At 42.0% G+C, this 26,258-nt stretch overlaps 1 protein-coding gene across 4 annotated transcripts in view; it reads left to right on the forward strand.

The window, feature by feature from the left end:
* The window catches only part of LOC110535556 (zinc finger protein 438), a 96,704-nt gene that overhangs the window by 13,105 nt on the left and 57,341 nt on the right, over positions 1 to 26,258 (forward strand). For 2 of the 4 annotated variants that reach the window (XM_090189852.1, XM_090189851.1), the window contains exon 2: positions 23,284 to 23,497. The exons of the other annotated variants lie outside the window; for them this stretch is intronic. The gene's annotated coding sequence lies outside the window, so the exon portion shown is untranslated. The remainder of the gene's footprint in view (positions 1 to 23,283; positions 23,498 to 26,258) is intronic. 4 annotated transcript variants of the gene reach the window in all.

Consider the following 26,258-nt stretch of genomic DNA (forward strand, 5'->3'; position numbering starts at 1 on the left):
GACCTCTGTCATTGCCAACAAAGGGTATATAACAAAGTATTGAGAAACTTTTGTTATTGACCAAATACTTATTGTCCACCATAATTTGCAAATAAATTCATAAAAAATGCTACAATGTGATTTTCTGGATTTTTTTTTTCTTTCTCATTTTGTCTGTCATAGTTTAAGTGTACCTATGATGAAAATTACAGGCCTCTCATCTTTTTAAGTGGAAGAACTTGCACAATTGGTGGCTGACTAAATACTTTTTTGCCCCACTGTGTGTGTGTGTGTGTGTGTGTGTGTGTGTGTGTATGTGGACACCCCTTCAAATTAGTGGATTCGGTTATTTCAGCCACACCTATTGCTGACAGGTGTATAAAATTGAGCACACAGCCATGCATTCACCATAGACAAACATTGACTGTACAATGTCCTTACTGAATAGCTCAGTGACTTTCATCGTGGCACCGTTATTGGATTCTACCTTTCGAACAAGTCCGTTTGTCAAATATCTGCCCTGCTAGTGCTGCCCTGGTCAGTTGAGAGTGGTGTTATTGTGAAGTGGAGACGTCTAGGGGCACCAACGGCTCAGCGGAGAAGTGGTAGGCCACACAAGCTCACAGAACGGGACTGCCGAGTGCTGAAGTGCGTAGCGTGTAAAAATCATTGGTCCTCAGATGCAACACTCACTAGAGCGTTCCAAACTGCCTCTTGAAGAAACGTGGGCACGAGCTGTTCGTCCGTAGCTTCATGAAATGGGTTTCCATGGCCGAGTAGCCTAAGATCATGCGCACTGCCAAGCGTCGGCGGCTGGAGTGATGTTAAGGTCGCCGCCGTTGGATTCTGGAGCAGTGGAAATGGTTTCTCTGGAGTGATGAATCAGGCTTCACCATCTGGCAGTCCGATGGATGAATCTGGGTTTGGCGGATGCCAGGGCAACGCTACCTGCCCCAATACATAGTGCCAACTGTAACGTTTGGTGGAGGAGGAATAATGATCTGGGAGTGTTTTTCATGGTTTGGTCCCCTTAGTTCGAGTGAAGGAAAATCGTAATGCTATAGCATACAATTTACATTCTTGATAATTCTGTCCTTCCAACTTTGTAGCAACAGTTTGGGGAAGGCACTTAAATGTGGGGGGGGCATGACAATGCCCCTGTGCACAAAGCGAGGTCCATACAGAAATGGTTTCTCGAGATCGACCCTGACCCCAACCCCTTTTAAACACCTTTGGGATGAATTGTAACACCGACTGCAAGCCAGGCCTAATCACCCAACACCAGTGCCCGACTTCAATCATTTTCTTGTCTGAATGGAAGCAAGTCCCCACAGCAATGTTCCAACATCTAGTGGAAAGCCTTCCCTTAAGACATAAGAGCGGAGGCTGTTATTGCAGTAAATGGTGGACCGACTCTATATTAATGCCCGTGATTTTGGAATTAGTTGTTTGACGAGTAGGTGTCCACATACTTTTGGTCATGCATTTCTTTTGTATCATGTTACATTAAAAAAGGGATTCCCTCTGTTTTATTTCATTAATAAAGTCCAATAGAGTACAGTGGAAGTGTGGAACTCTGATCTATTGTAAACACACTCTGTTTGAAAGATGTGGAGCGCTTACTTTGGCATGTTAGGAGCTACAGTGTGGTTTCACATGTGGTGAGATGAGAAGACAGGAGAGGGGTGAGTGAGGGGAGAGGGGTGAGTGAGGGGAACGGGAGGGGGAGGGGGTGAGGGTTGAAAGAAACTTGTCTGTTTTATTTAATAATTCCAGTCAATTATGTCGGTATCGCCTATTTGTTGCAAGAACGAAGAGTGAATTTATGCTTAGCTCTGCTCATCTCAACTCTGTAGACATTTTAAATGATAAAGCTCACCCTTGTGTTTTATTGTTGAAAGAACACGAAGGCATGTTAGACGCGTGCCAAGTCTTTATGATAGAAGACGGGAGGTCGGTTCTGGAGAATAGTTAGGCTCTATGGGAGAAGTATCATATCATGGTATGAACTGAGAGCTGCTATGCAAGGTGAGACTATACCTACATGCCAAAGTATACACATCCATATACAGTACATTCTGTATTTTATGTGTAATGTATTCTCAATGTTATGGTAATTGAGGTTGTAATCTTGCTGTCAAATGGGACATCAAGTTTTTCTTAGAAATGCACATTTTACTAAATGGTAAATCCAATCCATTATTAACATTTTGCCAAAATTATATAGCCTACAATTTCTTTGCTGGATTTCCCTCAAGTCTCTTTTGCTTATCAGCTTGAACGATGAAAACATCTGTAAAATAACTTGACCAACCTGACCTACCTCAAGATGTTTTCTACCTGGAAGATGTTTTCACTCAGCCCTACCTTAACCAGAAGGCCTTAATATCTATTCAGGCCTGCATAAGAGCAGCTTGTCAGAGGAAAAGGAACGTGCATATAAGTCTGAATAATGAATAAGGTCCATGTTGTGGATGGCTGGATGTGGTACAGGTACAGAAATAGTCTAGTGAATGTTTCAGTCAGTCACTGGTTAGGCCTAAATTGTGCTTCCTAGAAAATAGAAAATTCAAGATGCTTCCCGACTTCGTAATAAAGGAATGGACGTCGCTTGGGCGTGTATTTATGGTGACAGTTGACATTGTGTGACGTGAACGTGGTTCAACCTTCTGACAAGAACGTGTCAGTTTCTGATGTGCACTTTTAATGGAGTAGCTTTATACACTGAGTATACAAAACATTATAAACATCTGCTCTTTCCATGACAGACCAGGTGAATCCAGGTGAAAGCTATGATCCTTTATAGATGTCGCTTGTTAAATTCGTGTAGATGAAGGGGAGGAGACCGGTTAAAGAAGGATTTTTTTTAAGCCTTGAGACAGTTGAGAGATGGATTGTGTATGTGTGCCATTCAGAGGGTGAATGAGCAAGACAGTATTTAAGTGCTTTTTGAACTATAGTAGCAGGTTTCTGTTAGGAAAATTTGGCGCCGGACATTTGACCCGGCAACATTTTAATTTACCAGAAATTTGAGAAATCTGCCGGACCCATATGCATTAGGGGCATAACCTGGTTAGGGCGTCCAACCACGGTGCTCAGAATGACAGAAATCCTATTTTTAGATTATCGTCATTCATATTAACAGAACATGCAAGTCGAGGATGCAACAATGTCCAGTCCTTCTTACCCAATTCTAACGTGCACTTTGACGATGTTAGAATACCTGTCCATATCTAATTTTCGTCATTCAACAAGATGAGTAATCCATCAATCTACTATCCCCCATAGTAGAAAAGTTAACCTATTCTATTGGTCAGCTTGTCGAGAAAGAAATGGCCTATTCCAAACAGACTCTGGGACAGTTGTGGGGAGATAGATCCCAAATTCATACAACCAGTAGGCCTAGGATACATGTTAAAGTATTTGGTTTGAAATATACGTAACTATCAAAAGTCAATGTAATTTCCAAAATATACTTAAGTATCAAAAGTAAAAGTATAAATCATTTCAAGTTTCTTATATTAAGCAAATCAGACGGCATCATATTCTTGTTTATTTAAATTTACAGATAGCCAGGTGCACGCTCCAACAGTCCGATATCATTTATAAACAAAGCATGTGTTTAGTGAGTCTGCCAGATCAGAGGCAGCAGGGATGACCAGGGATGTTCTCTTCATAAGTGGGTGAATTTTAGAATTTCTGTCCTTCTAAGCATTCAACATGTATTTTGAGTACTTCTGGGTGTCAGGGAAAATGTATGAAGTAAAAAGTATATCATTTTCTTTAGGAATGTAGTAAAGTAAAAGTTGTCAAATATAAATAGTAATGTACAGATACTAAAGTAGTACTTTCAAGTATTTTTACTTAAGTACTTTACACCACTGGGTAGTACGTGCCATGCATACCGATTTGTGTCAAGAACTGCAACGCTGCTGGGTTTTTCCACGCTCAACAGTATCCCGTGTGTATCAAGAATGGTCCACCACCCAAAGGACATCCAGCAAACTTGACAGAACTATGGGAAGCATTGGAGTCAACATCAGCCAGCATCCCTGTGGAATGCTTTCGACATCTTGTAGAGTCCATGCCCCGACGACTTGAGGCTGTTCTGAGGGCAAAATGGGTTGCAACTCAATATTAAGAAGGTGTTCCTAATGTTTGGTATAGTCAGTGTATGTGACGCGTTATGCTTAGTAAGCCACTTCAGTTTTTCATTGTTATTTCAGTGGTTCATTGTCCAGTAATAGGTTGAGCATACTGTATTTCCATGTAATAATCACGTTCTCTGGCGCCAGTTCTGAGCCACCATCAGTTGATAAGAGGAAGCCGTGTGTCCGGTGTTCAATAATGAAGTTGTAATAACAACATGAGAAAGCTGAAAGGACGCTGGCTCACGACCTCGCGACGTCCTGTTTCAGTCATAAAGGCACCTAGCTGGACTGCGAGCACGTGAAATGAAACCGTTTCTCATAATGTAAACTCGAAGCTCTGTTTAGTAAGGAAGGAGTCAAGGGAAAGGCTGTAATGATGACTGGGTCACCGGTGAGGAGAAGCAGAGAAGAGAATACCTTGATAGTTAGGATATGACAAGAAAGCCGCTGGTAGAGATTAGAGGTCAACCGATTTTTTTTTTTTTTTTTTTAATTAAAAAAATAATAATAATTGTATGTATTTGTAATAATGACGACTACAACAATACTGAATGTACACTTTAGCCTCAAGTAAATAATGAAACATGTTCAATTTGGTTAAAATAATGCAAAAACAAAGTGTTGGAGAAGAAAGTAAAAGTGCAATATGTGCTATGTAAGAAAGCTAATGTTTCAGTTCCTTGCTCAGAACATGAGAACATATGAAAGCTGGTGGTTCCTTTTAACATGAGTCTTCAATATTCCCAGGTAAGAAGTTTTAGGTTGTAGTTATTATAGGACAATTTCCCTCTATACCATTTGTATTTCATTAACCTCTGACTATTAGATGTTCTTATAGGCACTTTAGTATTGCCAGTGTAACAGTATAGCTTCCGTCCCTCTCCTCGCTCCTCCCTGGGCTCAAACCAGCAACACAACGACAACAGCCACCATCGAAGCAGAGTTACCCATGCAGAGCAAGGGGAACAACTACTAGAAGGCTCAGAGTGAGTGACGTTTGAAATGCTATTAACGCGCGCTAACTAGCTAGCCATTTCACTTCGGTTACACCAGCCTCATCTCAGGAGTTGATAGGCTTGAAGTCATAAACAGCGCAATGCTTGACGCACAACGAAGAGCTGCTGGCAAAACGCACAAAAGTGCTGTTTGAATGAATGTTTACACGCCTGCTTCTGCCTACCACCGCTCAGTCAGATGCTTAGATACTTGTATGCGTGTACGCTCAGTCAGATTATATGCAATGCAGGACACGCTAGATAATATCTAGTAATATCATCAACCATGTGTAATTAACTAGTGATTATGATTGATTGTTTTTTATAAGACCAGTTTAATGCTAGCTAGCAACTTACCTTGGCTTTCATATTTTTCTAATCCATGCCTGCTAAGTCATTTAATAGCGCAAGCATTGGAGAAAACTTACATCGAGTTTGTTTCATGTAGGCATTTTGTATTGAAATATGTCAGTGACATGATGTGACATTGCATGCAGTAAGGTTGAATTCCATGCCCACTCCCTTTCATCTCTGTGTAACTCCCTAGCCCAGCAGTGGGTGTGGCACGTACGTGTGCTCAGAGGCAGGAGGGAGAAGTTTAGTTTACTTTCATCCTCCTGTCTCCAGGCCTCCTCCCATTCTTTCTCTCTCTCGTTACCTCTCTCGTTACCTCTCTCCCTCCATCCTCCTGCTATGATTTAGGCGTCAGCTTAGCTCACTCCCCCTCCCTACCTCCTCCTCTGGCTGGATCAGGTTACCCTGCCATTACTCAGACGTTCCCCAGCGCGGGTACTCTGCGTCAGGGGCGGGGAGGCTGCCCTGCCGCAGTGCCTCACCGGTCCACTACCAGACCAGGCCGACTGCCTGGCGCACAGGGCAGACCACAGACGCCTCTGGTCAGTGGAGCCGCTCCAGCTATGGCACAGGCTCCGAGGAAAATGACACAGTCGGGTGAATGGTGGCTCAGCTGGCTCTCTATAAACCCCAGCGCTGTATTTCATGCTCTGTTACAGAGTAGGATGTGGACCTAGGAGCTAGCTAGGTTATTTCATCATCCTGCAGTTTTGAGAGATGATGATCATAGATCTCTTAGATGGTTTTATTTTAAAGACCTTATATGTTTTTATTTTAAATATACTTTTTGTGCTTGAATATAATTCTTCTGGGTACATTGTTAAAACTCCTAAAAAAACTTCTTATTTTGCAAGATATTTTGCAGCTCATGTAGGCAAGGCAACCCAGAATCTTGACCCCACTATTCTATTTAGAGGCAACGCCGTCCATCGAAGACCGACCGCACAACAAGGCCTGCTCACAAAGTCAGACAGAGATTTGTGGACCTCATCGTTTTATGGTTGTGTAATGTCGGGTCTCTTGACGAGTAAAATGTCTTGTTAAACCTTACACCACCCTACTCCCATAAAAGTGAGTGATGTAGGCCATAGATGCAGGGGAGTGGGGGGGGGGGGGGGGGGGGGAACTGGGAAGGGATTGGTGAGTGGTCGGTCTGGACAGAGGCTTCTTGGTCAATGCATGATGCTGTAGGATTTTCACTGGCTGATCTTTATTGACTAAATGGATGCTGAATGAAACCAAATATCTGAGAAGCTGTCTGAGATATTGTAGTGTGTGGGATCGTGTGTGTTCCTAACAAGACTTCCAGGTCAGACTAGACCTGGGCCGTTCCGTTCCTCCATTCCTTAATTCTAGTCGACAAATGCCTATGCATAATAGTTTCCCTAGGTAGGCAGTTACCTAGGGTCGGGTTCCCCAGACTATATTCATTATGTCAACAGCCAAGTTGAGCCAACAGCATCACAAGACACAGTAGCTTTAGCATTATCTGATGATACAGGTCAGCCAGCCTATCGAAGGTAATCCAGTGTAATTGAGAAGGGAAGCCATGTCGTCGGGGAGGCGGAGGGCTCGGGGCGGTGATCTGTTCATTCCTCATCTCTATAGTTGTTTTTATAGTAATTAGACATCTGTGCTTGGGAATAATTGTCTAGTAGCAAGGGAGCAAGAGACGGGTCCTGTGCCTGAGGGGTTGTTGGTTCTGTCACAGACAAAACAACAGGGCTGCAGACAGACTCTCTTGTTTATTGCAGCCTGTTTCGTTGCCTTCCACTCTGTCCTCCCTCCCCTGTGCAGTGTGTGCGTGCATTCGTGTGTCATAATGTATGGCACAGCAGCATTATTTGCACAGGAGAGATGTTTTTTATGTGATTTTTGTCATGTAGAATTATAGATGGGGTTTGGAATATTTAGGACAACCTAGATCCAGGGCGTCTTTTTGCCCTGAAGAGTTCAATTAGACAGCAGGAAGATTGTTCTCTCTCTCATATCTTAGAAATCATAGGCAGAACGGAGATCTTCGGTTTCTGTGATCTTATTCCAGAAAGTCTTTCTGATTGCGGTGCATCGTTCCGCTGATGTTTTGAAATCAGGCTGTTAATGTCACTAGGAATGAAGCGGACAGTTTAATAGATACAAGTTTGAAATATCAGTATGAACGTTTGCTTGAGAGTGCACGTAAATGTACGTACAGCCATGGCCATGAGTAGTACAGTGCCAAGTGGTGGAATAAGGGAACTGCTTGTCAAGCATAGAACGGGGAAATGATATGTTGAAATTGTGAGAGTAATAATTAAATCATTTTTTGATTTCATCTTATTTCCATTGTGAATTCAACATACTGTAACTTGACATGCTTTATAATTTGACCACATCAGTACAGTAATTTGTTAAATGAGAGGTACGTGTGAAAGTGAAACCATTGTTGACATACTATAAAAGACTGAGGTAATGGGAACTAGACGGAGAGATGCCTGATCTTGCTCTGTTTAAAGCTTTGGCCAACGCTGCATTTTGCAGAGAGCATGTTTTTAGAGACTGGTGGGGGACATTTTCTGCAGAAAGTACAGATTTGCTCTTCAGCTATCGTTTCCAAAAACCAACTTTATAGGATTTTTGCGAGGATTTAAGAAATACCCTGTTTAAAAAGGCGAACAAATGCCATTCCGGTGCACATCCAAATGCTATCCACCCTCAGGTATTTGGCAACAGGCACTTTTTTCAGCAGGAGCTCGTTGACCGTCATCTCTCAGCCCTCGATAAGCCAATGTTTTTGATGCAATCATCAGCAAAACAAACAGTAACACATACAATTTCCATACACCATCCCCACAACAGGTTGAAGTCGAGACGTATTTCTTTGCCAGGATGCCATCAATGGTTTCTCAAATACAAACGGAGCAATAGACGGCACCCACATCTCCATAAAATCACATCACAAAACAATTTAAATGATGTGAACAGAAAAGGCTTCCACTCTTTCTGTGCAGGTGATGCGCAAAAGACGCTGATGAATTCGGTGGCCAGGTGGAACGTAATGATTCCGTCATTCTGCAGAACAGCACTGTTGGCCTATACTCTTACAGGAGGGAGCTGTTGAGAAAGGATGGCCTATTGATGAGTGTTGTCTACTTGTTTGAAGTATAATTCCTGTTGCTAAAGCAACTTGATTGAATTGGTCCTCTTTGTAGTTATGTGTTTTATTTTTACTGGTCACGCCACAACTGATCGAGCCAAATATTTTTTGGGGTTGTACTCAATCTCTGACACTAGTACCTCTATTCAGTGGTGGAAAAAGTACTCAATTGTCATACTTGAGTAAAATACTACTTGAGTAAAGGTCTAAGTATTTGGGTTTAAATATACCTAAGTATCAAAAGTAAATGGAATTGCTGAAATGTACTTAAGTATCAAAAGTAAAAGTATAAATAATTTAAACTTCCTTATTTTAAGCAAACCAGACGGCACAATTATTCAGTTTTTTATTATTATTGACGGCCATGGGCATGCGCCAACACTCAGACATAATTTACAAATGAAGTGTTTGTGTTTAGTGAGTCCGGCAGATAGGAGGCAGTAGGGATGACCGGGGATGTTCTCTTGATATGTGTGTGAATTGGACCATTTTCCTGTCAAAATGTAACGAGTACTTTTGGGTGTCATGGAAAATGTAAGAAGCACATTATTTTCTTTAGGAATGTAGTGAAGTATAAGTTGGCAAAAATATAAATAGTAAAGTACAGATACTTTTTAAAATACTAAAGTAGTTTTTTTGGGGTATTTTTAGTTTACACCACTGCCTCTATTTCAGCTTTGGAATTTCAACATTTTCTTTGCTTTCTTTGAATGCGCAGTTGTATTTCATGGTACGGCATTGTATATTCCCAACGGGTTAAAGGAATCATTCTGACCATATATGGTTACGGTCATGCATGAGCACTGAGGCGGAGAACAATTGTTATTTACCAATGGTTATCTCCTTTTCAGTTTGCGTATGATGCTCGTAGGATTTTTTTGATAAATCATACTTTTTCTATGGACACATACGACCATTCTAAAATTCCATTTGTAAGTAGGATTTTAGATTAGTTTCTACGCAATATTTTTTATGTGAGGCCCTTGGCCTCTTGTTGTGATGAAGTATGATCACTCCCTGGTTGCGATTCGACTCATTCACCCAGCACTGTGGAGAGAGCGACTGAATAGTCCCTCAGATCCAGTACCTGGAATGATGGCTTAGCCTCTCCCTCCTTAAGAGTGAGAGACCTGGCAGTGCATTAAGGCAGGCTTTCAGCTACACCCCAGTTCAAGTTGGACACGCTAAGCCTTCTACAGCTCACACGAGACCTCTAAATTACTGCTTTTCATGACCAGAAAAGTGATTCAGATGTTTTAGGAGTTTTTGTCTGTTGTGTTTTTCCTGTCTTAGAGGCAACAGACCCTTGTAGCGTGCGTGTGCGCGCACACACACACATACATGCACACACACACACTGTAAGGGTATGAGACCAACCTTGAAAAAGGTACAGCGAGCCTTAGGGTTAATGTTAAACTGCTGGAATACATTATTTGGTATGTTTTAGAGCAGAGATGGCGAGGCTCAGCATGTACCTGTCAGTGTTAAATGATTGCTCATTTCCTGCGGAGGGAGAATGGAGTAATAGCATGCAGCTGGCTCAGCTGGACCTTACCTTGCTCTCTATCGCTCTCTCTCACAATGCATTTCCACATAACATGTTGGGGGCAATGAAACAACGGAGCCCCGTTTCATTTTCAATGGAGGGAAGTGAAGTGGGCGGGGGGGGCTTATGCGAGCATGGGCGAGGGAGCATGAACAGGGCAGGACCAAAGTAGGGGAAAGCTGAACTTTATGCAAATACTCAGTGATATCGTGACACTTTTGACCAATTGAAGCTCATTATAACTTCCAGACGCTACTGGATTGGCTGTTGACACTAGCACGACCTAGCCTGCTTGCTAGCACCCACATGAAGTGGCTAGGGTGGCTATGCGAATGATCGTGTAATGTGGAAATCCCCTCTTACTCCTCCTTCTCATTCTCTTGCTCTCGTCTTTCTCAGTCTTTCCAGTTGTTGCTAGCTCTCACCATAGCAGTCCATGTGACCAAGCGTGACACACCTCTTGGGCAGGTTTTTATTAGAAAAGGGAATGAAGGTAATAAACACCTCTCTCATGCTATGGTGTATGCTGCTAGTCTGTGACCAACAGACATGGTCAATTTACTGAGACATGTAACGTTGTGATGGCCTGAGAAAGGTAACTCAACCTATCCATCTGGTCCATTTATCCAATGAATAATAAACCATTTGGATTTACTTAACACCGATTGCTCCATGGTCTCTTACGTCTATCCTTATTCTTCCTACGGCCGCTTTCCTCTTGATTAGCTAAATGTTTCATTGATCCGCCAGGTGAGAAGCTTCACGGAGGAACCATATTTATCACAAACTTTCCTGAGAATTTTTACATTTATATTATTTAAACTTGATTTAACTAGCCAAGTCAGTTAAAGAACAAATTCTAATTTACAATGACGGCCAAACCCGGAACACGCTGGGCCAATTGTGTGCTGCCCTATGAGACTCCCAATCACGGCCGGTTGTGATACAGCCTGGAATCTAACCAGGGTCTGTAGTGATGCCTTTAGCATTAAGATGCAGTGCCTTAGACCACCGCGCCACTAGGGAGCATCATACAGGAAGGATGTTGTCTGCCTCTCTCTGCCACAAGCCGGCCCTTTTTCATCAGAAAACGGTCAACGTAAATCCAGGGAATGTGACCGTCGTATAAGTCTGCAATACTGAACAAGTAAAAGCTGATCAGTTCAGGTTTCTACCCACTGTAATTAGAGATGGGCTATTATTACAGAGCTTGTATGTGCTGAAGGTGGGCTTTTTCCTCCAAATGTCAGCAAAAGACAGACTTGATAAACAGTGTGAGGATGTAGAACTAGGCTACATTTTCAATGTCCTGAGATTGTGTAAAAGCGACATGACTCACGCATTCCCTGAGAATCACAGCTAATTAAGAAAGTAATTAAGATTGTAATCTTTGCAGAGACAGAGAGCAAAAGCCCCAAATTGTCTATATTCAAATCAACCTTCAAAAGGAAATCCCGGCTCCATTCATGAAAGGGGGCAGAATTAAACCGTAACAATCACATTTTCTCTTCTTATATTCTGCCTTTTCCTGCGTCACCCGGGACATCTGTTGAAGAGCGCAACGTTACGCCAAGTAAAAAATCCCCTCTATGCACTCTGAATGACTGTTCATTATCCATTCGCCATACATATTTCGACTGCATTTATTTCAATAAATGATGTCACTCCAAGGACACACTTTCAATATGTACTGAACAAAAAATATAAATGTAAACTAAGTCTATGCAACGCTATGTGTTTGGCACGATGGCATCAATGATGCAAAAGGTGATGATGCAAATCATCTTTGTTGTGATGTTGTCTAACGCAATGCGATTTAGAAAACCTGCAACATATTTGTTCTGGCGTAGCAAGCAGAATTCGTCATATTTAGTCTATACTATTGACGGAAACCGTAAATGCTCCCTTACAAAGTAAATACTTTCTGGCTTCTTTTTTGGAGCATCCAGTGTGTTTTGCTTAGAAATGTGCCATGCACACTCAGTTAGGCTGTTTCATATTTGACATCACAGTTAGTGAGTGGTTTGACCTTCTCATAGTTCAACTTTATCCTATAGTTCATTTGTCTTTATTTTGAAGTCTGTTGAAATCATCTAGACTGGAGCATTCATCATGGTGACCACCAATTTCTATATATGATTCTGTTGTCTGTCGCACACTGTAGGCTCCCCCTTAAGCACAGTCACGTGACTTCCATAGCATACGGCTACTTAAAACAAGCGTTACTGGTGATAAGTGTTCAGGGCGGCAGGGTAGCCTAGTGGTTAGAGCGTTGGACTAGTAACCGGAAGGTTGCGAGTTCAAACCCCCGAGCTGACAAGGTACAAATCTGTCGTTCTGCCCCTGAACAGGCAGTTAACCCACTGTTCCCAGGCCGTCATTGAAAATAAGAATTTGTTCTTAACTGACTTGCCTGGTTAAATAAAGGTAAAATAAAAAAAATAAAAAATAAATTCTCTGCCTGGGTTACAAAGAAAACCTCTGTTTCCTGAAACGCTTTATGTATCCTGAAGAAAAATATAAACGCAACATGTGAAGTGTTGGTACCATGTTTCATGAGCTGAAATAAAAGAGCCCAGAAATGTTCCATACACACAAATTTGTTTACATCCCTGTTAGTGAGCATTTCTCCTTTGCCAAGATATGCCACACCTGTCAGGTGGATGGATTATCAAGAAGCTGATTAAACAGCATTGTCATTACACGGGTGCCCCTTGTGCTTGGGGCAATAAATGGCCCCTCTAAAATTTGCATTTTTGTTACACAACACAATGCTGCAGATGTCTCAAGGTTTGAGGGGGTGTGCAATTGGCATGCTGACTGCAGGAATGTCCACCAGAGCTGTGGCCAGAGAATTTAATGTTAATTTCTAATACTTTTTAATATCTACCATAAGCCGCCTCCGTTGTTTTTAAAGAATTTGGCAGTACGTCCAATCGGCCTCACAACTGTAGACCACATGTATGGTGTTGTGTGGGCGATCGGTTTGCTCGCCCTGCCACATTGTGGCAGTGGGGTTATGGTATGGGCAGGCATACGCTACGGACAATGAACACAATTGCATTTTATCAATGGCAATTTGAATGCGCAGAGATACTGCGAAGAGATCCTGAGTCTCATTCATGTGCCATTGTTGTGCCTTTTTTAAGGTATCTGTGACCAACAGATGCATATCTGTATTCCCAGACATGTGAAACCCATAGAGTAGGATCTAGTACATGTATTTCAATTGACTGATTTTCTTATATGAACTGTAACTCAGTAAAATACTTGAAAATGTTGCGTGTTGCGTTTTTTATATTTTTGTTAAGTACACATAAACAAATAAAAAAGGCATCTGCAAATGTTAAGACATCCTCTGATGTAGGTAGAGGTCTGTTTAATGTATAAGTCTAACTTAAAGTGCTTAAAGTTTTTCTCTCTACAATTCGTACCTATAAATGCAGACAATGCTTTCACTCACATTAGTTTGGATCAGGAATAAGTCAAATTCCCAATAGTCTTCCTCCTGGTTTTCCGTTCTTTCCTCTGGCAGACAGGAAAGGGTTACTCTCCATGTTTCCTGCGGTATTCCCAGTGCTCTTGCTATGTTCTGATTGCCTTCTTGATGTTAAACATTCCCAGGCTTCTATAACCTTCTAGTTAGCCTGCACCGGCCAAGAGTTATCCCAGGTGAACAAGTGGGCGAACCTCCTGTTTTTTAAGGATAAAATCTCTTCAGTTTAAAAAATATATATTTTGGTAGGGGGTGGGAGTGTTGGGAAAGCATTCTCTCTTTTTGCATGAATTCCTGAGCACCACGCCATGGGAAAGCATGTTTCCTGAACCATGTTTGTTGAATTGGCTAAGATATACAAATAAAAAAAACTTTCTGTATGTATGCAACCCTTACATTTTAGTGGAAACAAGCAATGCCAAATTTCACTTGTAGCCTACACTGTGTCTGATACAGTAACCCAGGGTTCCCCAACTGCCTGCCCGCGGGCCAAATTTGGTTTTGCCCACTGAGTTTTCTGAGCAATTTTTTTTAAAATACGTTTTTAATTTTTTATGCATTTTATTGTTCTTCATAAAATACAACAAAAAAACCCCCAGCAAATTACAGTGGGGCAAAAAAGTATTTAGTCAGACACCAATTGTGCAAGTTCTCCCACTTAAAAAGATGAGAGGCCTGTAATTTTCATCATAGGTACACTTCAACTATGACAGACAAAATGAGAAATAAAAATCCAGAAAATCACATTGTAGGATTTTTAATGAATTTATTTGCAAATTATGGAACTAAAAATCATATCATCCTTGAGAATTTACAAGCTGAGATTCCTTCTCTGCAATTTGAGACAGTTACTGTTTGCCAAACAAAAACAATTCTGCATCCCAAAATGTCCTGCAGTCTCATTCCCACGTTTCTTTTTTTCTTTCTCCCACCACATTTTTTACCCACACCGGTCCGTCTGTCTCTCTCTCTCGACACCTGGTAGACGGACCGACGGACATGTTTGGGCTGTGTTCACGTTGTCTTGCCCGACTGAATGGAACGTCTAGTGATTTGTATAAAATAATATCAAGCCCAGACTAGATAAACAACAGGAGGAACTTCTTGTCATGGACCTGACCCAGGATCAGACCTGCCAAGAAAGCCCTATATTTAGCCCAGTGATGCTCCAGCTAATTGTCCATGAGGCCTAATCATTTCCAGGCTCCCAGAGCAGCAAACAAATGATTGCAGAAGCCAGAACACTGACTGCTACCCTGAAGTTAAGTTCCCAAATTCAACCGTGATCTCAGGGCTCTGCAAACATGAGGCAAATTATGGTGGTCTTTAGCCCATCTTCCATCTTGGATCTGAGTCTAGCTGCAAAACTCCTACTTTACATACGTCCCAACGTTGTTGTCCAGTGTTTCCCATTTATTCACATGTCAACGGCACCCGTGTCGCCGCCACTCAAAAAAAACATTTACAAAAATATATTTCTGCCGAGACGTGGTTTTAAAAGGATAGTCTAAGAGTTTGGCAATTAATCCCTTTTTCTACTTACCCAGAGTCAGAAACTCATGGATACCATTTTATGTCTCTCCGTCCAGTTTGAAGGAAGTTGCAAACTAGCCTTAGCGCAAATGCTAGCTATGGTTAGCGCAAAGAATTAGCAATGGCTGGCGAAACTACCTTCAACTTCCTTCAAACTGTATGCAGATACAAATTGTATCTATTAGTTCATCTGAATCTGGGTAAGTAGAAAGGGGGCTTAATTGAGAAAATGTCACACTATCGCTTTAAGATCAGAGTGACTAGTTACAAAGAATATTTGTAGCAGAGCGAGCAGCGAGAGCCACGAGCATACAGCCACCGCTTACTCCTTATCATATATCCCTACAGTGCAGTGACGTTATATTTCAGATGGTGTCAACATAATTCCGTTTTCAGTCATTTTGGAGTAGTATATCCTTTTAAAAAAAGTCACCAGTTGTGACCTTGCAGTGGGTGTCCGGGAGCAACAAAAAATCAGCTGATTGTGATTGTTATCTTGATACTAGTGCTGAGCGATTAACTGAAGTTTAACTTTTTTATTTGGTTATTTACCAACTACACTAAACAAAAATATCAATAAAGTACTAGAGGTCGACCGATTTTAATCGGAATGGCCAATTTTAATTAGGACCGATTTCAAGTTTTCAATCGGATTTCGGTATTTTTGGACACCGATTTGGCTGATTTCAAAAAATATATATACAGTTGGGCAAAAAAGTATTTAGTCAGCCACCAATTGTGCAAGTTCACCCACTTAAAAAGATGAGAGAGGCCTGTAATTTTCATCATAGGTACACTTCAACTATGACAGACAAAATGAGAAAAAAAATCCAGAAAATCACATTTGTAGGATTTTTAATGAATTTATTTGCAAATTATGGTGCTGTTGCAATGGTAGGCAACAGCAGGCTCGTAAGCATTCATTTAAACAGCTCTTTCGTGCGTTTTGCCAGCAGCTCTTCGCAAGCACAGCGCTGTTTATGACTTCAAGTCTCTCAAGTCCCGAGATTAGGCTGGTGTAACCGATGTGATATGGCTAGCTAGTTAGCGGGTCAAACGTCACTCGCTCTGAGACTTGGAGTGGTTGTTCCCCTTGCCCTGCAAGGGCCGCGGCTTTTGTGGAGCAATGGGTAACGCTGCTTCAAGGGTGGCTGTTGTCGATGTGTTCCTGGTTTGAGCCCAGGTAGGGGCGAGGAGAGGGATGGAAGCTATACTGTTACACTGGCAATACTAAAGTGCCAAAAGAACATCCAATAGTCAAAGGTATATGAAATACAAATGGTATAGAGAGAGAGAGTCCTATAAATACTATATTACCTACAACCTACAATTGAAGTCTCATGTTAAAAGGAACCACCAACTTTCATATGTTCTCATGTTCTGAGCAAGGAACTTAAACGTTAGCTTTTTTACATGGCACATATTGCACTTTTATTATCTTCAACACTTTTGTTTTTGCATTATTTAAACCAAATTGAACATGTTTCAATATTTGAGGCTAAATTGATTTTTATTGATGTATTATATTCAGTTAAAATAAGTGTTCTTTCAGTATTGTTGCAATTGTCATTATTACAAATACATTTTAAAAAATCGTCCGATTAATCGGTATCGGCTCTTTTTGGTCCTCCAATAATCAGTATCGGCGTTGCCTTTGCCTTTTTTGTAAGGTGTCTGTGACCAACAGATGCGTATCTGTATTCCGAGTCATGTGAAATCCATAGATTAGGGCCTAATTAATTAATGAATTTAAATTGACTTATTTCCTTCTATAAACTAACTCAGTAAATTCTTTGAAATTGTTTTATATTTTTGTTCAGTATAAGTAACATTGTAAAAAAAATCCCATCAAAACCCATCAGTTTAAGAGAGATCTGCATCTCAATCCACCGCATCTGCCTATGTCGGCCTTCCGCACCTGCGGTGGACGATGACCGAGCTACAGTGGTGTTATCAGACCATTAGACATCCCGTCTTCTCACGAAAACATCTGTAGTGTCCGAACTGTTTGCGCTACAAACGAATATGACCACACTGGAAATGGGAGTCTCTCGAACCTGATGGTGTTCTCCGTTTTGATCTACGACCCCACAAGTGTGACGGGACTTGTTTTGAAGGTAACCCATACAAATAAATGGAAGTATGGAGGTAATTTTGTGCCAAATAAAAAATAAGGGGTTAAATATGTGTCCAGAAAAGCAAAAATATTACCTGAGCTTTCTTCTATCTCCTAGATATAGGACAGACACTTCAAAACATTATTCCTTATGACACATTTTTGTTGTCTTTTTTGCCCCCCCCCCCCCTCAAAGTTAACTAAGTAATATACCCAACTGAAATATTTTATTATTTCATTGTAATTTCCAATTTTTCTATGTTGACCTGGCAATTGAATGTTCACTATTTTTGGCTTTGGAGTTTCCATAAAAAAGCTCTAATCATTCATGTTGAAACAAATGATCAAAACCGAAAATGGTGATCCTTTTATAGAACCGAAACCAAACCAACCTCTAAAAGCATTATCGCTCAGCACTACAGACTATAGGTATACTTCAACAGACCAGTCCAGTGAAACACACTGTAACTGTACCAACACCTGCCAGCAGCACTAACCCACAAAGCTCTATCACAGCTTTCACACAGGAAGCATCTCCTATCCAACGGATAGCTGCACCACGTGGGCTCCATTAGGACTGATGCCAGGCCAGGCAGTATGGGGCTGTCCTACCATTGCTTGCTGAGCTTGTTGCCGACATACAATGTGGTGGTGTGCTGGTTCTGGTTGTAAAGTCTACTTACCGCTCCAGGTCCCCCCCCCCCCCCCCCGTGTGTTGGGTTACAGCTCTGTTTCCTGTGTGGTTCCTGTCCCCGCTCTCGCCCTGGTGAAGCTGCGGACACATGATCGTCAGGGTCAGGGGGTGAGGAGTTGTGGTAGGAAGAGCGGATAGGGAGAATTCTGAGCGGCCCTGCCTTGAGCCTTCTAAAGCCCCAGGAAAGAGGCTTTCCTTCCTGGTTGTTCTCTCACAGGAACTCTGGGGAAACCTGCGGCCTCCCAGGCCTTTCCATGGACATTTCCATTACTATTAGACACCTAAAATGAAATAAAACTTTTTGTCAAATGCTTCGTAAACAACCGGTGTAAACTAACAGTGAAAGGCTTACTTTACGACAATGCAGAGAGAGAGAGATTGAAAAATAATAACATAAGGCATAAATACACAGAGTAACGATAACTTGGCTGTATATACAGGGTACCAGTACCTAGTCTATGTGCTGGGTTACTAGGTAATTGAGGTAGACATGTACGTATGGGTATCGGGTAGAATGACTAGGCAACCGGATAGATAATAAACAGTAGCAGCAGCGTATGTGATGATTCAAAAGAGTTGGTGCAAAAAGGGCCAATGCAGATAGTCCGGGTACCTATTTGGTTGACTATTTACAGTAGCAGTCTTATGGCTTGGGGATAGAAGCTGTTCAGGGTCCTATTGGTTCCAGAGTTGGTGCGTTGGTACCGCTTACCATGTGGTAGCAGAGAGAACAGTCTATGACTTGGGTGGCAGGAGTCTTTGACAACTTTTAGGGCCTTCCTCTGACACAGCCTGCTGTAGTGGTACTGGATTTCAGGGAGCTCGGCCCCAGTGATTGTACTGGGCCGTACACACTACCCTCTGGAGCGCCTTGCGGTCGGATGCCAAGCAGTTGCCATACCAAGCGGTGAGGCAGCCAGTCAAGATGCTCTCAATGGTGCAGCTGTAAAAAAAAGATTGAGGATCTAAGGGCCCATGCAAAATCTTTTCAGCCTCCTGAGCGGGAAGAGGCATTGTTATGCCTTCACGATTGTGTTGGTGTGTGTGAACCATGTTAATTCCTTAGTGATGTGGACATCGAGTAACTTGAAACACTCCAACCCATTCCACTACAGCCCTGTTGATGTGGATGGGGGCGTGCTCGGTCCTCCGTTTCTGGTAGTCCACGATCAGCTCCTTTGTCTTGCTAACGTTGAGGAAGAGGAGGTTGTCATTTTTTTGTAGGGGGTAGGTCTGCTTTAATATTTCATATTGTGGCTTCCATCAATATAATTTTCTGTATCATTTCCAATCCCCCATTTTTTTTAAAATTTTTTTTTATATTTAAAAAAATGTATTTTCCCTAACCCTACCACCCCTCCCCGAGTAAACTAATGGCTAACAACTCTTAGGCTTCTACTTCCAGCTTATACAGTTGAAGTCAGAAGTTTACATACACCTTAGCCAAATACATTTAAACTCAGTTTTTCACAATTTCTGACATTTAATCCTAGTAAAAATTCCCTGTCTTAGGTCAGTTAGGATCACCACTTTATTTTAAGAATGTGAAATGTCAGAATAATAGTGTAGAGAGTGATTTATTTCAGCTTTGATTTCTTTCATCACATTCCCAGTGGGTCAGAAGTTTACATACACTCAATTAGTATTTGGTAGCATTGCCTTTAAATTGTTGAACTTGGGTCAAACGTTTCGGGTAGCCTTCCACAAGCTTCCCACAATAAGTTGGGTGAATTTTGGCCCATTCCTCCTGACAGAGCTGGTGTAACTGAGTCATATTTGTAGGCCTCCTTGCTCGCACACGCTTTTTCAGTTCTGCCCACACATTTTCTATAGGATTGAGGTCAGGGCTTTGTGATGGGCACTCCAATACCTTGACTTTGTTGTCCTTAAGCCATTTTGCCTCAACTTTGGAAGGATGCTTGGGGTCATTGTCCATTTGGAAGACCCATTTGCGACCAAGCTTTAACTTTAACTGATGTCTTGAGATGTTGCTTCAATATCCACCTAATTTTCTGGCTCATGATGCCATCTATTTTGTGAAGTGCACCAGTCCCTCCTGCAGCAAAGCACCCCCTCCTGCAGCAAAGCACCCCCGCAACATGATGCTGCTACCCCTGTGCTTCACGGTTGGGATGGTGTTCTTCAGCTTGCAAGCCTCCCCCTTTTTCCTCCAAACATAACGATGGTCATTATGGCCAAACAGTTCTATTTTTGTTTCAACAGACCAGAGGACATTTCTCCAAAAAGTATGATCTTCGTCCCCTTGTGCAGTTGCAAACCGTAGTCTGGCTTTTTTATGGCAGTTTTGGAGCATTGGCTTCCTTGCTGAGCGGCCTTTCAGTTTATGTCGATATAGGACTCGTTTTAATGTGGATATAGATACTTTTGTACCTGTTTCCTTCATCTTCACAAGGACCTTTGCTGTTGTTCTGGGATTGATTTGTACTTTTCGCACCAACGTACGTTCATCTCTAGGAGACGGAACGCGTCTCCTTCCTGAGCGGTATGACGGCTGCATGGTCCCATGGTGTTTATACTTGCGTACTATTGTTTGTGCAGATGAACATGGTACCTTCAGGCGTTTGGAAATTGCTCCCAAGGATGAACCAGACTTGTGGAGGTCTGCAATTTTTCTTCCTGAGGTCTTAGCTGATTTCTTTAGATTTTCCCATGATGTCAAGCAAAGAGGCACTGAGTTTGAAGGTAGGCCTTGAAATACATCCACAGATACACCTCCAGTTGACTCAAATAATGTAAATTTGTCTATCAGAAGCTTCTAAAGCCATGACATAATTTTCTGGAATTTTCCAAGCTGTTTAAAGGCACATTCAACTTAGGGTATGTAAACTTCTGACCCACTGGAATTGTGATACAGTGAATTATAAGTCAAATGGCTGTAAACTATTGTTGGAAAAATGACTTGTGTCATGCACAAATTAGATGTCCTTACCAACTTTCTAAAACCCTATAGTTTGTTAACAAGACATTTGTGGAGTGGTTGAAAAACTAGTTTTAATGACTCCAACCTTCAGCCATTCCTGTACTTGCGACCAAAAACAAGCTACATTTGAACAGTACCAAAACAAATTATCTAATGTTTCTTTCTCTTCGCAGTAAAATCAGAGGAGCTGGGATGCTTGTATCCCCAATATATGTAACATTCTATTGGTTGCAAGAATTTTGTATAATAATTAAAATTGAAAACCTCTAAGTTTTGAATCTTGTTTTGTTTATCAGTTCATAAACCATGTGCCATAGAATCGGTACATCGAAAATCTCTTCCCAACTATTTTGCAATCTATATGGCACAGCTGTCATCATTTTTTGGGGGTCCTTAAATGAAACTGGTATACTTATTTTACTTACATTCTCCCCTTCCACTTGCCTCTTCCATTTTTGTGATAATGCTGCAAAGAGTGGGTTGTAATTTTGAGTAGAGCAGACACTTACAGTGGGGCAAAAAAGTATTTAGTCAGCCACCAATTGTGCAAGTTCTCCCACTTAAAAAGATGAGAGCCCTGTAATTTTCATCATAGGTACACTTCAACTATGACAGACAAAATGGAAAAAAAATCCAGAAAATCACATTGTAGGATTTTTAATGAATTTATTTGCAAATTATGGTGGAAAATAAGTATTTGGTCACCTACAAACAAGCAAGATTTCTGGCTCTCACGGACCTGTAACTTCTTCTTTAAGAGGCTCCTCTGTCCTCCACTCGTTACCTGTATTAATGGCACCTGTTTGAACTTGTTATCAGTATAAAAGACACCTGTCCACAACCTCAAACAGTCACACTCCAAACTCCACTATGGCCAAGACCAAAGAGCTGTCAAAGGACACCAGAAACAAAATTGTAGATCTACACCAGGCTGGGAAGACTGAATCTGCAATAGGTAAGCAGTTTGGTTTGAAGAAATCAACTGTGGGAGCAATTATTAGGAAATGGAAGACATACAAGACCACTGATAATCTCCCTCGATCTGGGGCTCCACGCAAGATCTCACCCCGTGGGGTCAAAATGATCACAGGAACGGTGAGCAAAAATCCCAGAACCACACGGGGGGACCTAGTGAATGACCTGCAGAGAGCTGGGACCAAAGTAACAGCCTACCATCAGTAACACACTACGCCGCCAGGGACTCAAATCCTGCAGTGCCAGACGTGTCCCCCTGCTTAAGCCAGTACATGTCCAGGCCTGTCTGAAGTTTGCTAGAGAGCATTTGGATGATCCAGAAGAATATTGGGAGAATGTCATAAGGTCAGATGAAACCAAAATAGAAGTTTTTGGTAAAAACTCAACTTGTCGTGTTTGAAGGACAAAGAATGCTGAGTTGCATCCAAAGAACACCATACCTACTGTGAAGCATGGGGGTGGAAACATCATGCTTTGGGGCTGTTTTTCTGCAAAGGGACCAGGACGACTGATCCATGTAAAGGAAAGAATGAATGGGGCCATGTATCGTGAGATTTTGAGTGAAAACCTCCTTCCATCAGCAAGGGCATTGAAGATGAAACGTGGCTGGGTCTTTCAGCATGACAATGATCCCAAACACACCGCCCGGGCAATGAAGGAGTGACTTCGTAAGAAGCATTTCAAGGTCCGGGAGTGGCCTAGCCAGTCTCTAGATCTCAACCCCATAGAAATCTTTGGAGGGAGTTGAAAGTCCGTGTTGCCCAGCAACAGACCCAAAACATCACTGCTCTAGAGGAGATCTGCATGGAGGAATGGGCCAACATACCAGCAACGGTGTGCGAAAACCTTGTGAAGACTTACAGAAAATGTTTGACCTCTGTCATTGCCAACAAAGGGTATATAACAAAGTATTGAGAAACTTTTTGTTATTGACCAAATACTTATTTTCCACCATAATTTGCAAATAAATTCATAAATCCTACAATGTGATTTTCTGGATTTTCTTCCCTCATTTTGTCTGTCATAGTTGAAGTGTACCTATGATGAAAATTACATGCCTCATCTTTTTAAGTGGGAGAACTTGCACAATTGGTGGCTGACTAAATACTTTTTTCGATTTTTGGTTCCAACTACCGTGTCTTTGTGAGACGCAGAGTAGGTGAACGGATGATCACCGCATGTTTGGTTCCCAACGCGAAGCATGGAGGAGGATGTGTGATGGTGTGGGGTGCTTTGCTGGTGACACTGTCAGTGCATTATTTTGAATTCGAGGCACACTTTACCAGCATGGCTACCACAGTATTCTGCAGCGATATGCCATCCCATCTGGTTTGCACTTAGTCCCACAATGCTTTGTTTTTCAACAGGACAATTACCCACACACCTCCAGGCTGTGTAAGGGCTATTTGACCAAGAAGGAGAGTGATGGAGTGCTGCATCAGATGACCTGGCCACAGTCACCAGACCTCAACCCAATTGAGATGGTTTGGGATGAGTTGGACCGCAGAGTTAAGGAAAAGCAGCCAACAAGTGCTCCGCATATGTGGGAACTCCTTCAAGACTGTTGGAAAAGCATTCCAGGTGACTACCTCGTGAAGCTGGTTGAGAGGATGCCAAGAGTGTGCAAAGCTGTCATCAAGGCAAAGGGTGGCTAGTTTGAAGAATCTAGAATCTAAAATATATTTTGATTTGTTAAACACTGGTTACTAACATGATTCCGTATGTGTTATTTCATAGTTTTGATATCTTCACTATTATTCTACAATGTAGAATATTCTACAACTATTCTACAAATAGTAAAAAGAAAGAAAAACCCTTGAATGATTTGTGTCCAAATTGAATAATTTGTGTCCAAATGTTTGACTGGTACTGTATGTTGAAAAATCTTGCATATCTTAATTTATTTCCACATTTAATGAATAATATGTGTAATAATGTTGGCAGTTCATTTGAATGATTGTTACCTATGACCAGGATTGGCATTACAAAAATTACATTTATGGAAAGCAATCATTATTTTGGCAAACCAATTATTGTAATTCATCCTGTATTGTCCCTAATTTCATTTCCCCATAGCAACAGATGTGGGATACACACACACACACACACACACACACACACACACACACACACACACACACACACACACACACACAACCCACAATTACCACAAGCTCAGATGTTCAACAGTTGTTCTATCCCGAGCCCAACTCAAGAGAAGACTTGATGTGCGAATTTATATGCAGTTATAGCTGTTTGAGAAGGCATGCAAGATTGAGGAGATTTGATTAACCAATGTCAAGTTTTAGCTGATGGCGCTCAGATACACCCCCTACCCTGAAACGCACACACAGGGCTCCCCCGTTCTGACCATTTTCCCAAGCATCTCTGTGTAGTCAAATATTTTTAATATTTTGTGCCACCAGGGCCACAAACATTTTCCCCCTCTATGATTGACCGAGCGTGACCCTCCCCATGGGTTACTGCAGCTAGTGTTGCCAGCACTGCCACTGCCACAAAATCATCAAGGTTCTCATTAGCAGCTTTCAGAAATTCCTTGTATATTATGCTCACCCATCTGGGGGCTTTGACTTTGTTGGACCAGCCCTGCCAGGCAGACTCAGACTTTTGAGTGGGTAGTGCTGCTTTAGTGGGTCTCTGACCGCGTTTATCTTTCTGTCTTGGTTGCATTTAAGCCACTTGCAGTAGTCCTATACAACATAAGGATTTCTCCTTAGCGTGTATGTGGCTCAGGTGGGTGTCTAGTGTAGTGTACAGGGTTGGGGACCGCTCCATCATGTTAAGACTATAGATTATAAATATTACTTCTTTATTTTTTAATTATTAATTATTTATTTTAAAATGTATATCCTGTATCTGCACAAAATTGAAAGCTCTCTCGGTCACAACTCTAGCTCTTAGACACGCAAATGCCAGAGCCCATGTAACCATTTTCCTTTTTCACTCACTTAACACAAAAACACACACCCCACCTTCTATCACAATACACCCACACATACCCACATACTTTGCCTTCTATGGCCTCTGTTTGCTGTGTTTTTATCCCTACCATGTTGATTCCTACCCAATTTTTGTATTTTAAGTACTTTTTGTGGCACCACACTGCAAGGTCACTGACCTCCTTCCAATAGGCTGTCTCATCGTCGTCGGTCATCAGGCCTACCACCGTTGTGTCAGCAGCAAACTTGATGTTTGAAGTCGTGCACAGCCACACAGTTGTGGGTGAAAAGGGAGTACAGGAGGGGACTAAGAACGCACCCCTGACAGTCTCACGTGTTGAGGGTCAGTGTGGCGGATGTGTTGTTGCCTACCGTCGCCACCTAGGGGTGGCCAGTCAAGAAGTCCAGGATCCTGTTGCAGAGGGAGGTGTTCAGTCCCAGGGTCCTGAGCTAAGTGATGAGCTTGGAGGGCACTATGGTGTTGAACGCTGAGCTGTAGTCAATGAACAGCATTCTCATGTAGGTGTTCCTCTAGTCCAGATGGGAGAGGGCAGTGTGGAGTGCAATAGATATTGAGTCATCTGTGGATCTGTTGGGTAGTTATGCGAATTGTAGTGGGGTCCATGGTGTCTGGGATGATGGTGCTGTGAGCATTTCATGGCTACAGATGTAAGTGCTACTGTGCGATAGTAATTTAGGCATGTTACCTTGGTGTTCCTGATCAGAAGGACTATGGTGGTCTGCTTGAAACACTGACTGGATCAATAGAGGTTGAACATGTCAGTGAAGACACTTGCCAGCTGGTCAGCACATGCTCTGTGTACACGTCCTGCTAATCCTTGTGGCCTTGTGAATGTTAGCCTGTTTTATAGGTCTTCCTCACATAAGCTACGGAGAGTGAGATCACACAGCTGGTGCTCTCATGCATGGTTCAGTGTTACTTGTTTCGAAGCGAACATAAAAGCATTTTGCTCGTCTGGTAGACTCACGTCACTGGGCAGCTCGCTGCTAGGTTTATCTTTTGTAATCTCTGATAGTTTGCAAGCCCTGCAACATCCAATGAGTGTCAGAGTAGTAGTACTCGATCTTAGTCCTATATTGACGCTTTGCCTGTTTGATGGCTCATGGGAGGTTGTAGCGGGATCTCTTTTAATCGTCTGGATTAATGACCCGCTCCTTGAAAGCTGCAGCTCTGTCCTTTAGCTCTGTACGGATGTTGCTTGTAATCCATGGCTTCTGGTTGGGATATGTACGTACGGTCACTGTGGGGAAAATGCCGTCGATGCACTTTTTTTTAATGAAGCCGGTGACTGACGTGGTAAACTCCTGAATGTTATTGGATGAATCTGGAACATATATTTCAGTCTGTTCTAGCAAAGTAG

Source organism: Oncorhynchus mykiss, chromosome 11, assembly GCF_057628025.1.
Source record: "Oncorhynchus mykiss isolate SJ-2025 chromosome 11, ASM5762802v1, whole genome shotgun sequence".
In the NCBI taxonomy this organism is placed as follows: domain Eukaryota; kingdom Metazoa; phylum Chordata; class Actinopteri; order Salmoniformes; family Salmonidae; genus Oncorhynchus; species Oncorhynchus mykiss.